Here is a 15,252-nt window from a genome sequence, read left to right as displayed (position 1 = left end):
TACACTCTTATACCATTCGAATTAGTTCGTCAGCAGTGTGTGAAAAATAATTTTATTATATCGTCTCGGAGATGGCCTAGCTGATTTCTACAAACTTTCACTCATATGCACAGTTGGCTATGCTTCCATATAAGTTTTCTGAATTTCATTTGGATCCGACCTTTAGTTCCGGAACAACATTTTTCTAGTAGATGGCTGAACCGATTTCGTCCATCTAATATTGACATAAAAGGTCCCATAAAAACTGCTTGTTTTTTAATTAGATTCGATTTCAGTTTCAGGAGATACAGGGTGATTAGTGTAAAAATTTCACATAAATTTATCGGGTTTATCGGGTTCACAGATTTTGAGAGTTGACGACCAAATAAATTTAATTCAGTTTTGCCGGTATCCGGTTTCGACCCGGAACGTCCCAAAAATTTTATGTAGAACGCACTGCGATTTCTCAAAAGCTACCCTAATTTTCGAAATTTTCGAATCTAAAGAAATGGTTAACAATCCATTAAGCGAATTCAACTGACTTCAGTTACACCGAATTCCGAGAGTATGAGTTTTTAGAATTCAAACTGTCATAGAAGATGACAATACAAAGAATCTTCAAAGTTGGACTCAAAACTATTTCAATTTATTCGTCATACTAATTTATGGACATACGAACTATTTTTGGTTATGCTGCTCTCTGAATACCGTTTCTGTAGGTACGATAAATAATGACTTTAAAGAACTTAAACTTATACATCTCGATCTCATGGAATGCTTAATCGATTGTCACACGTTTAGAATGAAAGGCAAAATATTAAGGTTGTCTTTGGTTGAAGTGTCAATGCAGGGCTGACCGTAGTGAGCAGCTTATTCACAAAACTGACATGTAATCAGCTGATTCTCGTAGGTAACCAGCGATTTACAAAGGATCCTCCCAGTTCGCTTTCACATCTCATCCCAAGTCAGTCAATAAAACAAAACCGTTAACTTTCGGGATGGAAGAAATCAAGTACAGTATTGCGTAGTGAACAATATAACGATCTCGAAATGAGTGCACCAAATGAACAAAAGGATACGAAAGAATACAATTATTGTTGACTTCAGGCAGTGCATAATTCGACCTTCGATACGAGAACTTGAAGGTTTGCTTAAAGAACAAATGCATCTTGGCATTAAACGTGTGCATTTACTTCAATGCAATAAGACAAATAATGTTGTACACATCCAGTTTTATAAAGAGTTTGATGCCATTCAATTTGCAAAAGACAATAACAATGTGCACTATGTTGAGTACGAAAACATTAGGTACAATATTCCTGTATATATGGAAGATAGTGCTATAGAAGTGCGTGTGCATGACCTTCCCTCAAGCGTCATCGTTCCTTATACAGAGATGTCTATCTCCTCTGTGTGACGAAGAGCAAGCAAAATTTCTCCCCTCGCACTGACAACTTCAACGAGAGCATCATTTTTTTTTTTTCGCATTGCATAAATATCTGATTATTAATCTTATTTTTGTGTATTACATCAACATTTTACAGTACAAGTGTTTTGACCCTTTGGCCTTTCATCTTTGTTGTTCATACGATTCGTTATTAATAATAGGTGTTTTAGTTACTCTTGTTTTACATACTAATGTTTAATCATAATATTTATTTTAATTATTTATAAAATGTCTACCTACTTATAACTATCCCTAACCTAATACGTACAAATTTTGAATTATTTGTATTTCAGAGATTGAGCACCTCTCTTCAAATTTCGTGCAGTATTGTTCGAATTTTTGTTCTAGTATATCCAGTGAGGCCATCTCATGTACTTCACTAGTCCTTGTCCAAGGGGGTAGATTTAGAATCATCTTTAAGATCTTACTTTGAATGCGTTGAAGCCTAAGTTTGTGTGTTCGTGCACAACCCCGCCAAACAGGGACTGCGTATTCAATTGCGGGGTAGATGATTTGTTTATAGACAGCCATCTGATTCTTCAGGCATAGTTTAGATGTTCTACAAATCAGCGGATACAGAGACCTAATGAGTATGCTGCATTTTTGAACGATTTTGTCAACATGTGACCTGAATATCAGATGTCTGTCAAAGGTGAGTCCTAGATAGATAACTTCATCGGACCATTGAATGACCTCATCACCGAATCGTATTCTGTAGAGATGGGCAATTCGCTCCTGAGCTGTTCCAGTGAATCGAATCATTGAAGTGAGCTGACAGCTCACAGCTCTTTTCAAAAGAACCGCAGCTCACCAGCTCACTAATGTGCTACCGAATTCACTGTATTATGACGAAGGGAACACGCAACGAGCTGATCGGATCTTCGGCTCTTTGAAAGATTCAATTTAGTCGACATCAATTAAAGATAAATTAATTCGCATTGCATTCATTGCATCATTGCAAATCAATGATTCAATTTCGATCATGCATATGAAAGAAAACCGGTGCATAAGAAAAACGGCGCACAAAATGAACCTTAAGTTCAAACTAAAAGAGCTGATGAGCTGATACATCGAATCGATTCACTTTGGTGAGCTGATCGGTTCGGAGCTGTTCACCAAAATGAGCTGTTATGCGCACCTCTAGTATTCTGCATTCGTCTGATGGAACAAGTTTTGGAGATCTTGAATGTGGAAACAAGATGACCTGAGTTTTTGCTGCATTGATCACAATTTTCCAGCTTGTAAAATATTCTGTTAAAGCGTCCAGACCTGCCTGTAGTTTATTTTTCAGAGCATTAATGACACGACCTTTGTAAAGAATGGCAGTATCATCAGCAAATTGTGACAGAACACCACCACCTGGAAGAGGTGGGATGTCTGATGTGAAAATGTTGTATAGAATGGGACCTAGGATACTTCCCTGGGGTACACCAGCAGGAATAGTAAATCTTTCTGAAAGTGCATTATTCAGAGAAACCTGGAATGCTCTATCTGCAAGATAATTTTTGATAATTTTAATAAGATACATGGGAAAATTATACCGATGCAGTTTAAACACCAGTCCATCGTGCCACACATTATAGAATGCCTTTTCAATATCCAATATTGCCATGGCAGTCGTTTTGGACACTGATTTGTTTTGCTGGATGACGTTGTTAACCCTTGTGAGCTGGTGGATGGTGGATCTTCCTTTCCGGAACCCAAACTGTTCTTCCAGAAATATATCCTGTTCATCTGCAAAAGCAAGAATTCGCCTTTGTATTGACTTTTCAAACAGCTTGGATAGGGCAGAGAGTAAGCTGATGGGCCGATAGCTCTTGGAAAAGGAAGGATCTTTCCCCGGTTTCAAAACTGGGATAACTTTAGCTAACTTCCACATTGAAGGGAAGTAACCAAGCTCCCAGCACCTGTTAAAAAGTTTAGCTAAGAAGACAAATGAGCGAATACTCAAATGTTTCAGCTCAATGTTGAATGTGTTGTCGAAACCGGGGGCCTTCATATTTTTGGATTTTTTCACAAAAGCCATCAGCTCATTCGCAGTGACTCTACTTTCCTCAGGAACTAAGCTGTCTGATTGGTCAACCTCAGCTACGCTATCAGCAACGGCTCTTTCATATGGACTAACAATGTTGAGTCCTAAATTGTGAGAACACACAAACTGCTGGCCTAGCGCATTTGCCTTCTCTACTGGTGTGATTAAAGGTATTCCTTCAGCTGCGTCCTGGGGTGACATCAGAGGAGGAATAGGCTTCGGTTTTTTCTTAAGCACCTTCGTTAAGGACCAGAAGGGCTTTGAATGTGGGAGAATTTTTCGAAGCTTTTGCTGGAAGTTCCTGTTGCGAAGCTCAGATATCCTTTCCTGGAGTATCCCAGTTAAGTTGTTATAAGTAGTCTTCCTATCTAGGATGCCAGTTCGATGATACTGCCTCCGGTAGATATTCCGAAGTCGGATGAGTTTCTTGGTGACACTGTCGATTTGAAGAGAGGAACTCGGCATATGTTGTACTGGAACCGTCCTATCACGAGCGACTGTGATTGAATGCTGGAAGGAAGATAGGGCCGCATCGATTTCCATCGGGGAATCTAGTGGAACATTGATATTAATAAGTTGGTCGGCGATTTGTTGAAATTGGACCCAATCGGTGCGATAATAGTTCCTCCGTGGTTGAATAGGCACTGTTTCTGGTGAAGATCCCAACGTCAATATTACTGGAAAGTGGTCAGAAGAGAGCTCGTAGAAGACAACCGGAGAGCTGTCTATGGCGATGTTGCTGATGAATATATCCAAAATGGAATGAACTCCCGATCTGGAAAGTCGCGTTGGTTGATCCGGAGCGAAGATGTTGTATTGTCCAGCTTCGTAATCTTCGGCAAGTACGAATCCGTTTCGATTCTGTCTTCTGTTTCCCCACAGCTCATGCCGTGCGTTCAGGTCCCCAGCAATGATGAATTTGTTCTGTCGTCGAGTGAGCATAGCCAGATCTCGCTTCAATGATGCACACGTACCATCTCGAAGATTGGTTTGTTTGGGGCAGTACGCTGCAATGATGATGATGGGTCCCATCGTCGTTGTAATCTCAATTCCGATGGCTTCTATGAGTTGCAATTTAAAGGCTGACAGAAGCCTGTGCTGAATGGATCGTTTAATGGCAATGGCAACTCCCCCTCCTCTGGTAGTTGCCCTGTCGAGCCTGTGAATCCTGTAATTGGAAATAAAAATAGAAATTTCAGGTTTAAGATGAGTTTCAGTTAAAATAGCAATATCGGCATTCTTCTCTTGAAGAAAGTCGGACAATTCAGCAGTTTTGCTCCTGAGTGAGCAAGCATTCCAATTTACTATAACCAACTCATTATATTGCATATTCGATGATGAATTTGCCTAAGGCGTTGATTTGCTCTAACCGCGTTCTGCAGTTTCGTAGTTTTGTTGTCATTGTTTCAAAAATGACGATCAGTTGTTCAGCAGAGAATAAATCACCAGAGTCATCCTTTGCTTGTGGTTGATTATTGCCCCATCCAGGAGGGATTCTTGAGGAAGATTCTTTTTGAGATCCAGCGGCTGAAGTCTTTGGATTGCTGCGAGGAAGTGGCGGCAAATTCGGAATATCCCTCTTCGGTGGGAGCCGTGGGAAATTAACTTCATCCTTCTGTGGAACATTCTTGCGCGTTGATTGTTTGCGGGACGCCTGTTGTCGAATTTTTGTGAACTCAGCACGTTTGGGACACGATTTGCTAGTAGATGGATGGTCGCCATCACAGTTCACACATTTTACAGCGATGTCATCTAGTAGGCAATCGTTGGTATTGTGTGGTTCGGCACATTTCCCGCACCGACTTTTCATGTGGCAATTCCTCGCTCCATGGCCGTAGTTCAAACAGTTCGTGCACTGTGTGACATCCCGATGTACCGGTTTATACTTTTGCCATTCGATGATTATGTGAAATAACGATTTAATCGTTTTCAGTTGACTCATGGTGATGGAGCCCTTCTCCAGATGAATCAGGTACAGTTGATCTCTAAACTTTTTATCCGTATTATGTCGCTTCATTTTGAACACCATCAAAGGCTTTAGTCCAGCCTCCGACAGTGCCTGCTTTAGTTCGGCTTCCATCATGTCGGGTAGTCCTCGAAGTACAACCTTCATAGGTTTGTTGGCGGCAATATCGTGTGTGAAGTATTCCGCTTTTGTCTGCTTCAGATAACATTCCACTCCTTTGTAGTGGTACAAAGCCGGAACAGTTATTTTGTAGCCTTCAGTACATAAACGGATTGTTGCCTGTAGTCCTTTGCTGATCAGTGTGTTGAAATCCGAGCGTAGAGTTGGTGGGAAGCCCTTCAGGTAGAAAGGCGGCATTTTTTCCTTCTTCTGCAGTTCCTCTTCGACATCTACTGGCAGATCAGCATATTGGTTTTTACTCAGCAAACGGTCGTTTACCTGTACATCACTTGGCTTCAGACGCTTAGCATCCTTTGGATCCTTCTCGGATCTATGGCGGTTTTTACCCATAGCTTGGGTAGGTAGACAACTGCGAATAAAAAATAAAACAAAATCGAAATTAGTCGTAGTAGGTTATTCGTCTATCCACATCGAGTGTTAGATGACGAATGACTTCAACGAGAGCTCTTCTCTTTCACATTTATACACCACTGTTGTGTAAGTGTGCACGCATCATGAGTGCGTTTGTTTATTTCCTTTTACCTCTTCCACTGAATCGCACCAAAGTGCTAGAGCATTAGCTAATAAATTCTCTGAGGTGGATGCAGATACTTTCATAGAGGTGTACACGCCGGTGAGCACTCTGCTGTATGGTTTTCGTAGATGAAGCGTGGACACGCAAAATCAGCAAAATGAAACAATTTATCGTAAAATTTTCGGTTTTCCTTGCAAATTTTTCATAGCAAGGCCAAATCTACTCTCTATTAATTGAAGTTCACAGAAGTGTTCGCTCACCATCACGCGCCAGTGGTCACTTGGGTGTATTTAGACGAGAGCGCGTGTGAGCGATTCATGCGAAGAGAATGTCACAGACTAACAGACAGGACACTCAAATTAGATTCTTCAATCATTTTAACGGTCATTTCGAATATTCCTTTATTTGGGACAGTACTCACGTGTCATGATGGCGCCACGTTACCCTATCAAAAACATCCTGTCTGTCATCTAGACTGTGTTTATTTTTTTCATTTACCAACAGAGTTGCCATTCGTACAGAATTACATGTAATGTATTGATTTGTATACGTCCATGCGAATTTCATGCAGCATACAGATTTAATACATATTTCCAAAACTATATACATAATTGTGCCTACTTCTCATCCTCCAACGCAATACAAAATCGAACCCATTTTGTTACAATATTTACTTGCTTCTGGTCTGCCGCCACTTAATTTCGGGTGAAACCAACACAATAAAAAATAGTCTAGATGAACAACGTTGAGTCAAATAAATGGTTACCTTCCAACATCGCGAAAAAGTTAAATATGTTATCAACGTAATCCAATAATTTATTGTGAATATTCATTTTCAAATATTTTGATGAAATCAGGCATCCCTGCAAGCAGCTGATCGGTGTTGACAAACGAGGGGAAACTAACTAGTAAAAAAACTTGTACATAATACAAGGGGTGTACAGATGGTAAATAGTTCGCGCAGTACAATATAGGTAGAACTAGTGCATCACGAAAAAATATTTTTATAAGAATTTGCTCATACTGTCATGTCTGTTAGTCTGTGAGAATGTGTTTCACTCGCGCCAGCTGCTTTAACCACAAGCACACACTCAAATGCTGTTTATTCGACACTGAGAAGAAGTGCGCTTTCCTCTTTGTGCGGTGCTTCGTTTTTTTCATCCTCGGTGTGGCAAAAATCTGACTCTAGCGTGTATAACTCTGGTGAAATGCCATCTCTGTCCTTATATTCGCAAAACTATGTCCCAATACGGAGAGATTCTCTCAATCGAAAAAGAAAAGTGGAAGAACTTTTTCCCCGGTATTCTAAATGCCGTACGTTTGTTACGCATGCGCTTGAAGAGACCTATACCTTCTTATGTGACATTCGGTCAGGATACAAGAATCCCGTGCAAATCCCTTGTTACCTATGACAATCAGATGGCCACATGTCAATATTGCCAAAAAGCTGTTCATTGCGGTAAGCCATGTGATAAACTGGACAACGGTGCTTTCTTCACACCAAGCAACCCCAGTACACCTGTGACACCCACCAACAACAATGAAGCATCCCCCTCAACGGAACCATCAGTGTCCCCTATAGAACAAAGTACTCCAGCTGCAGTTAACAACTTGCCCTCCAACCAACCAGAAACTGCAACCAATGTACAAGACGCATCTGCAGCAACTAGCAACGAACTCAAGACGAAAATCAACAACAATACAACCGATGCGGCAATGGATGACGAGACGAGCCACGAACAAAGTGCCCCTCAATTTTCGCAGGAGGGAAATGAAAGCTCCTCTCCCCCTAGAAAAAGGGTGATTTAAAAAATCGGCTCATTCGGCCACGTAAAGCTTGTACGCAAATAGGCCTGAATAAAAATATCTTTCATATAAATAAAGGGAACCTCCCATCCTGAGTACAAATTACGTAAGATGGAATTTTCTCCAACGTAATGATTGCTGACGTACGAGTGGAGGTCATGTACAAGCACTTCAATTGCATCGCCCATCAAATAGGGAATCTAGCTTCTATTCTAATATTTATTTCAGAAACTACGTATTTCGAATGAGTTATTAGTGAGAATCAAAATGGTTCGAAATTCCCCACTTTCCCTATTTTTCGAAATAAAGGACGTACACTCAAGTCTCTTTTTATGCAGTTTTATACGAATTTTCAGAGTTATGCGACTTTCAAGCGAATATTCAAAATTATGCGAATTTTCAAAATTTCGCGGATTATGCAAATTTTCTGGATTCTTCTTAGAAATGCACGAAAGAATGAGATCTAGTGCGATTTAAAAAAAAGTTGACACTCTGGGATTTAAAATATATTTTGAGATAACACCAGATCTCGATGTTCTATGAATTAATAATACATCAGGCAACAAATTTTTTTCCTTAGTTTTTCGGTTTTTAAGCAAAGTTTCAAAGTTAAGCGGTTTTTCATACCCTTGGGTAGAAAATTGTTTCTAAGAACCAGTGCGGCAAAATTTCATTTTCAATCGAATAATATAAGATGAAAATTAAATTTATGGCCACCAGTGTTGGTGATTGCCGAAAATTTCACAGAAGCTGCTATATTGCTATCTATATTGTATACAACATTTTCAATCCGGTAGAAGATGCTACAAGAACTCGAATCTCTCAATGCATGAACCGCGAGAGAATTTTTCTACATTCCTTCGCTCCACTTCATACTCTGAGTATTTCTCGGCCCTTAAAAAAAATACAGTCTGATAATGATCGTTGCTGTGTGGAATTTCCCAAGAGAGAATCGCAAGTTGACAATTATCGCAGAAAATCGAGTTGATGATTCAACTTGATGATTCTCATACTAGGTTGCAATATTTCAAAACCCTTGTGTGGAGCATTCACAGACATTTTCATAGACACAACTTATACAAAGATTATATGCACATAGTTAGAATGAGCGGCAATAGTGAAATGATTCAATCGCAATTATCAACTGCCTGTATAGAATCGGATCGCGAAACGAGAATAAGTCACCGTTTGTTGCTTCAGAGAAGATCCCCACAGCGGCGTGCCAACCTTTGATTCTCAGAAATGTCATCGAGAGAAATTCGCTCTCGCACTGGTGTCGATTCTATGTTAAATGAGCCATGCGGGGTTTTTGTTGTTGCGATGATTTTCAACTCTCTTTGAAGGCCCTGATTCAATCGTTGAAGAGTTGCCAGCGAACGTTCTTTGATACGATAAAAGCCATCCTTGATGGCCACTGACCGTCAGTACATCGATACAAATTCATTTGACTTTTGCTGCCATTTTCAAATAAAGCTCTCAGAATTCATCGTCAGTTGAATAATTGTCCCTAGTCATTTGAAGTTTTGCTTGCTCAGTTTCAAGTGCCTAGTAGTTTAGATGCTTCATTCTCTTCGCTGTTGGTAGTGTGCAAGTTCGAATGAATAGAACTATGAATGGAGTAATGTATTAAAAATAAAAACTGAAGGAGGAAACTATTATTTTATGTGTATTCTGTAATTGATATTTCAGCTATGTGGTTTGCCTTTCATTTATTATCTTGAACCAATTCGAATGTTTACATGAACCTCATTTGAAGGCCGCTGTAATACTATTGAAAGAGATATTTTGTTACTTTAAGAGATCAACTGACAGTGGTTGAACTGAGCTTTGATTTGAAGAGAATCGATTGAAGAACTGATTGGTTCGTATGCGAACGTTGTGTGAGGACAGAGTGTGAAGTTTACTGCAGTAGAGAGATCGTCAGTGTGTTTCACATTCGGTTTAAATTAATTTGAATAAAGTTTTGCTGCACTGCTAAGAACAGAATCAGACAGCTTAGACAAAACAGTTACACGATCCCTGATCCCCACGGTAGCGATCATCTACCTATCGTAATCTCAATCACCTGCGGATTAAGACCATCGGAGACAATCAATGTTTCGTATGACCTCACACGAAATATTGATTGGAAAGACTACGCAAATTCGATATCTGAGAAACTCAAAACAACACAAGAACTTCCTCCGGAGGAAGAGTACACGTTTATGGCTGGCTTGATTCTCGATACTGCGATTCAAGCTCAGACGAAACGTGTACCTGGCGCGAAAACTAACATCCGTCCTCCCAATCCGTGGTGGGACAAAGAGTGCTCATCACTGAACGCTGATAGAGCCTCCGCGTTCAAACAGTTTAGAGCCAATGGAACACCTGATAATTATCGTAATTACGCAACGTTAGACACGCAAATGAAGAACTTAATTAAAGCAAAAAAACGCGGTTACTGGCGCCGGTTTGTCGACGGATTAACAAAAGAAACATCGATGAGCACTCTTTGGAACACAGCCCGACGAATGCGCAACAAAAACACCACAAACGAAAGCGAGGAATATTCTAACCGCTGGATATTCGATTTCGCTAAAAAAGTATGCCCAGACTCTGCTCCGGACCAGAGGATCTCCCGCGCCGCGACGTCAAATGCAAACGAAATACCGTTTTCGATGGTAGAGTTCTCACTTGCGCTCTTATCGTGTAACAATAAATCTCCGGGGTTAGACAAAATCAAATTCAACTTGTTGAAAAATTTACCTGACTCTGCCAAAAGGCGCTTATTGAATTTATTCAATAGGCTTCTTGAGGATAATATTGTCCCACATGACTGGAGACAAGTAAGAGTTATTGCCATTCAAAAACCAGGGAAACCAGCCTCCGATCACAATTCGTATCGGCCGATTGCTATGCTTTCCTGTATCCGGAAATTGTTCGAAAAAATGATTCTGTTTCGTCTAGACAATTGGGTCGAGACTAATGGCTTACTTTCAGATACACAATTTGGTTTCCGCAGAGGAAAAGGAACGAACGATTGTCTTGCGTTGCTCTCAACAGAAATTCAAATGGCATTTGCTCGTAAGGAACAAATGGCATCAGTTTTCCTAGACATCAAGGGGGCTTTTGACTCAGTTTCCATAAATATCCTATCTGAGAAGTTGCATCAGCATGGTCTTTCACCAATTTTGAATAACTTTTTGTACAATCTATTGTCCGAGAAATACATGTATTTCGCGCATGGTGATTTGTCGACAATACGATTCAGTTACATGGGTCTTCCTCAGGGCTCATGCTTAAGCCCCCTTTTATACAATTTTTACGTAAACGACATCGATAAATGTATCAATACATCTTGCACGCTAAGACAACTTGCCGACGACAGCGTTGTGTCTATTATAGGACCCAAAGCTGGCGATCTGCAAGGGCCGTTACAAGATACTCTTGCCAACTTATCCATATGGGCTCTTCAAATGGGTATCGAGTTCTCTACGGAGAAAACTGAGTTGGTTGTATTTTCAAGGAAGCGAGAACCAGCACAACTACAGCTTCAACTAGGGGGTGAAAACATAGCTCAGGTCTTCACATTCAAATATCTCGGAGTCTGGTTCGACTCCAAAGGCACCTGGGGATGTCACATTAGGTATCTGAAACAAAAATGCCAGCAGAGAATCAATTTTCTTCGCACAATAACCGGAACTTGGTGGGGTGCCCACCCAGGAGACTTGATCAGGCTTTACCAAACAACGATATTGTCCGTAATGGAATATGGATGCTTCTGCTTCCGATCCGCCGCGAACACCCATTTCATTAAACTGGAAAGAATTCAGTATCGTTGTTTGCGTATTGCCCTAGGTTGCATGCAATCGACTCATACGATGAGTCTCGAAGTGCTCGCGGGCGTCTTACCGTTGAAAAATCGATTCTGGGATCTCTCATACAGATTGCTTATCCGATGCGATATCTTGAATCCGATGGTGATTGAAAACTTCGAAAGGTTAGTTGAGCTTAATTCTCAAACCCGTTTTATGTCCTTGTATTTTGATTACATGGCTCAGAATATTAATCCTTCTTCGTTTGTTTCCAACCGTGCTCATTTCCTGGATACTTCTGATTCTACTGTGTTTTTCGACACATCCATGAGAGAAGAGATTCGTGGAATTCCGGATCACATACGCCCTCAAGTGGCCCCTAATATTTTTTATAATAAACTAAGAACAGTCAACTGTGAAAAAGTGTTTTACACTGACGGATCAAACATCAACGAGTCCACAGGCTTCGGTATCTTCAATCAGAACATCACCGCTTCGTACAAACTCAGTGATCCGGCTTCAGTTTACGTCGCAGAATTAGCTGCTATTCAGTACACCCTCGAGATCATTGAAACCATGCCCAAAGACCATTACTTCATTGTCACGGACAGTCTAAGCTCAATAGAAGCTCTCCGGGCAATGAAGCCAGGAAAGTATCCCCCATATTTCCTGGGGAAAATACGGGAACATTTGAGAACTTTATCTGAACGGTCTTATTCAATATCGTTAGTCTGGGTCCCTTCGCATTGTTCCATTCCGGGCAATGAAAAGGCAGACTCATTGGCTAAGGTGGGTGCATTAGAAGGTGATATTTATGAAAGACCAATCTGCTTCAATGAATTTTTCAGTATTTCTCGTCAGAAAACTCTCGAAAGTTGGCAAACTTCATGGACGAATGACGAACTGGGACGATGGCTACACGCCATTATCCCTAAGGTATCGACGAAACCTTGGTTCAAGGGGATGAATGTGAGTCGCGATTTCATTCGTGTTATGTCGCGGCTCATGTCAAATCATTATACATTCAACGCACATCTCCGGCGTATTGGGCTCGTGGAGAGCAATCTCTGCACCTGTGGCGACGGTTACCAGGACATCGAGCATGTCGTGTGGTCGTGCGTAGAGTATCGTGACGCCAGGTCGAAGCTACTGGAATCCCTTAGGGCCCGAGGTAGACCGCCTGAGGTTCCGGTTCGGGATGTGTTGGCGAGTCGGGATAGTTTATATATGCTTCTCATATACCAGTACCTTAAACACATTCGTATACAAGTGTAATCTATTATATCTTGCAGAGAAAGTTCCTCCCATTCCTCGACGATATTTTAACTATGGCTAAGAATAATCTCCAACTGCAGGTTCGACACTAACATCCGCCCGATTCTATCGACCCCTCGTCCTGTCCACCATCTTCATTGGAACTAACTAGATCTTTTTGTTGTCACTAACTTTTCTGTTCTCCCTTTCCCCGTCTCTTCACCATCTCGTTGTCAACTAATTAGATCTCTGTCGTTTTCTAGGCATTTCGTTCCCATATCCCCTTTTTACCCCGTTTTTCTACAATATTTACTAGTCTATGTCTCTTTTATTCTCTTCCGTAACATAACAATCAACCCCAATGGAAGACCGCTCCAATCGATGACCAGCATGCGGGCCACCCGCCGGGTCTTCGTAGCCTGGGGGTGTTTTCCGCGGACCCATACGGACCAAAGGATGCGGCCAGCATAAATATTTACCAACGTCATCTGGAAGACACACGCTATATTCAGTTCATCAACCACTGCGGATTGCCAGCTGTAGGCTGGATTCTCGAGAATAGACAATTTCAACACCAATATTACAGTTTTATGTTAGTCGTTAACTAAAATTAGAAAAAACCGGCATCTTAGAGCTTAAGCAGTGTGCCAAAAAAATTATATTATATTGTTGAATAAAAAAAAAAAACAGTTACACACATACACTCCTAACAAAATTTGAATAACATGGTATAATCAATACTCAAGTACATCTCTAGCATCAGGAATTACATCACAACGATTTTATGCTATATGCGGTATAACAAGAAAAGTGGAGAATGCAACTCTCTTTAGTTGCAGGATATTTTTCTCTAATTCAAACTACTACCGGGAGAGGGACTTATCCGAGATAATAATCTTGTGAGAGTAACATAAGGACCATGTTTATTTTCTGGTTACTTTCCTGAGAACAAGACTAAATGAAGACTAAAGGCTTATGGGACCTAAGCCTGATTAGATCTAAGGTATGAAAATATGCAAACTATTATACAAACTACATAAAATAAACTTCTCTTTTTCCTAGGAAATTTCAAGTTGAACAGTTGAAGGGTTTTACCACGATTAAATTGGTGTATTGTAACTTTAACGAAAACACCCTTTAATGTGGTAAATCAAACGCAACCTTTACACATTTTTCTCACACACAACGATGTACCTACACCATTTCAAAATACCAGTTGGTAAAGTTTAAGCCACAAAGATCATGTGAAACATTGTTATTTATTTAACCACACAAAGCGGTCTTTCATCTAGTTGGAGTAGCTGCAAACGCAAGCGCAGCTTCCATCACATTGCGTACGAGGTGAGTTCCATCGCATAAACACGCGAATTGATCTCACCGTTGCGGTGTGGGAAATGGTTACGAAAAACAGCTTATAAATCAAGAGCATAAACACGGTGTAAGCCAATTTTTTTCTTCTTTCAGATACATTGCTTCTTTTGTGAAAAACACTACCGCAGAGGCCATTGCATTAAGGTTTCGCGCTCTTCTGGATCACCTCCGCTTTTTGGACCGACAGTGCGGCCCCAGAGATTCACTCTCCGATCGTGCGAGCCTCTTTTGTTTTCAAGGTCGTCCATAATATGCACTGTCGGTGTACAGATCATGAGAGCCGGTGATGTAGCTTGCAATGCAGGGCATCTGGTGGCGGCAGGAATATCACATGAGACAGAAAAATCGACGAACCCGATCTGAGAGCTGGGTCCTTGATATTTAGTATTCCAACTAGTTCAACCGGTTGAATGTTACATCATGCCGGCATGCATGGAATTGGCGTACCTATACCTGTAACTGCTGTATGGGAATATGTTTCCTTATAGGTGTCTTGATTTTAATGCAATACACTCGATCATTTACAATTCCTTGTTCTTAACTTTCTCTATCTAGTTTGTGATATTCGAATACTTTTAGATGCTACATTATTCCGAACCCACCACTGGGACTGAGTATTTTTACTGTTTTAAAAAGCATTTCTAATTGCGATCCAATTTTCAACCGATGCACTTAGTTGCAAAAATCAGTGAGCCTCGAATCTACCAGTCAGCCTAATTTGCGTTGCGTTTTTTCGGAATTTGTTTGAAAAGTAATTGAGCGAGTGAAGGAAATTTCCAATGCCCAAGTCGGTGAGGGTTTTTAAAAATGTCGCAAGACGAGGATGGGCGTTACGGGGCAACCTTCTCAAACGCCATTGCCATTCAAAAGTAATAATTGATGATTGTTCGCATTAAGGTTATACGTTGA

The sequence above is a fragment of the Malaya genurostris genome, chromosome 2 (genome assembly GCF_030247185.1).
Source record: "Malaya genurostris strain Urasoe2022 chromosome 2, Malgen_1.1, whole genome shotgun sequence".
Lineage (NCBI taxonomy): Eukaryota > Metazoa > Arthropoda > Insecta > Diptera > Culicidae > Malaya > Malaya genurostris.
Note: the sequence above shows the minus strand (reverse complement) of the source record.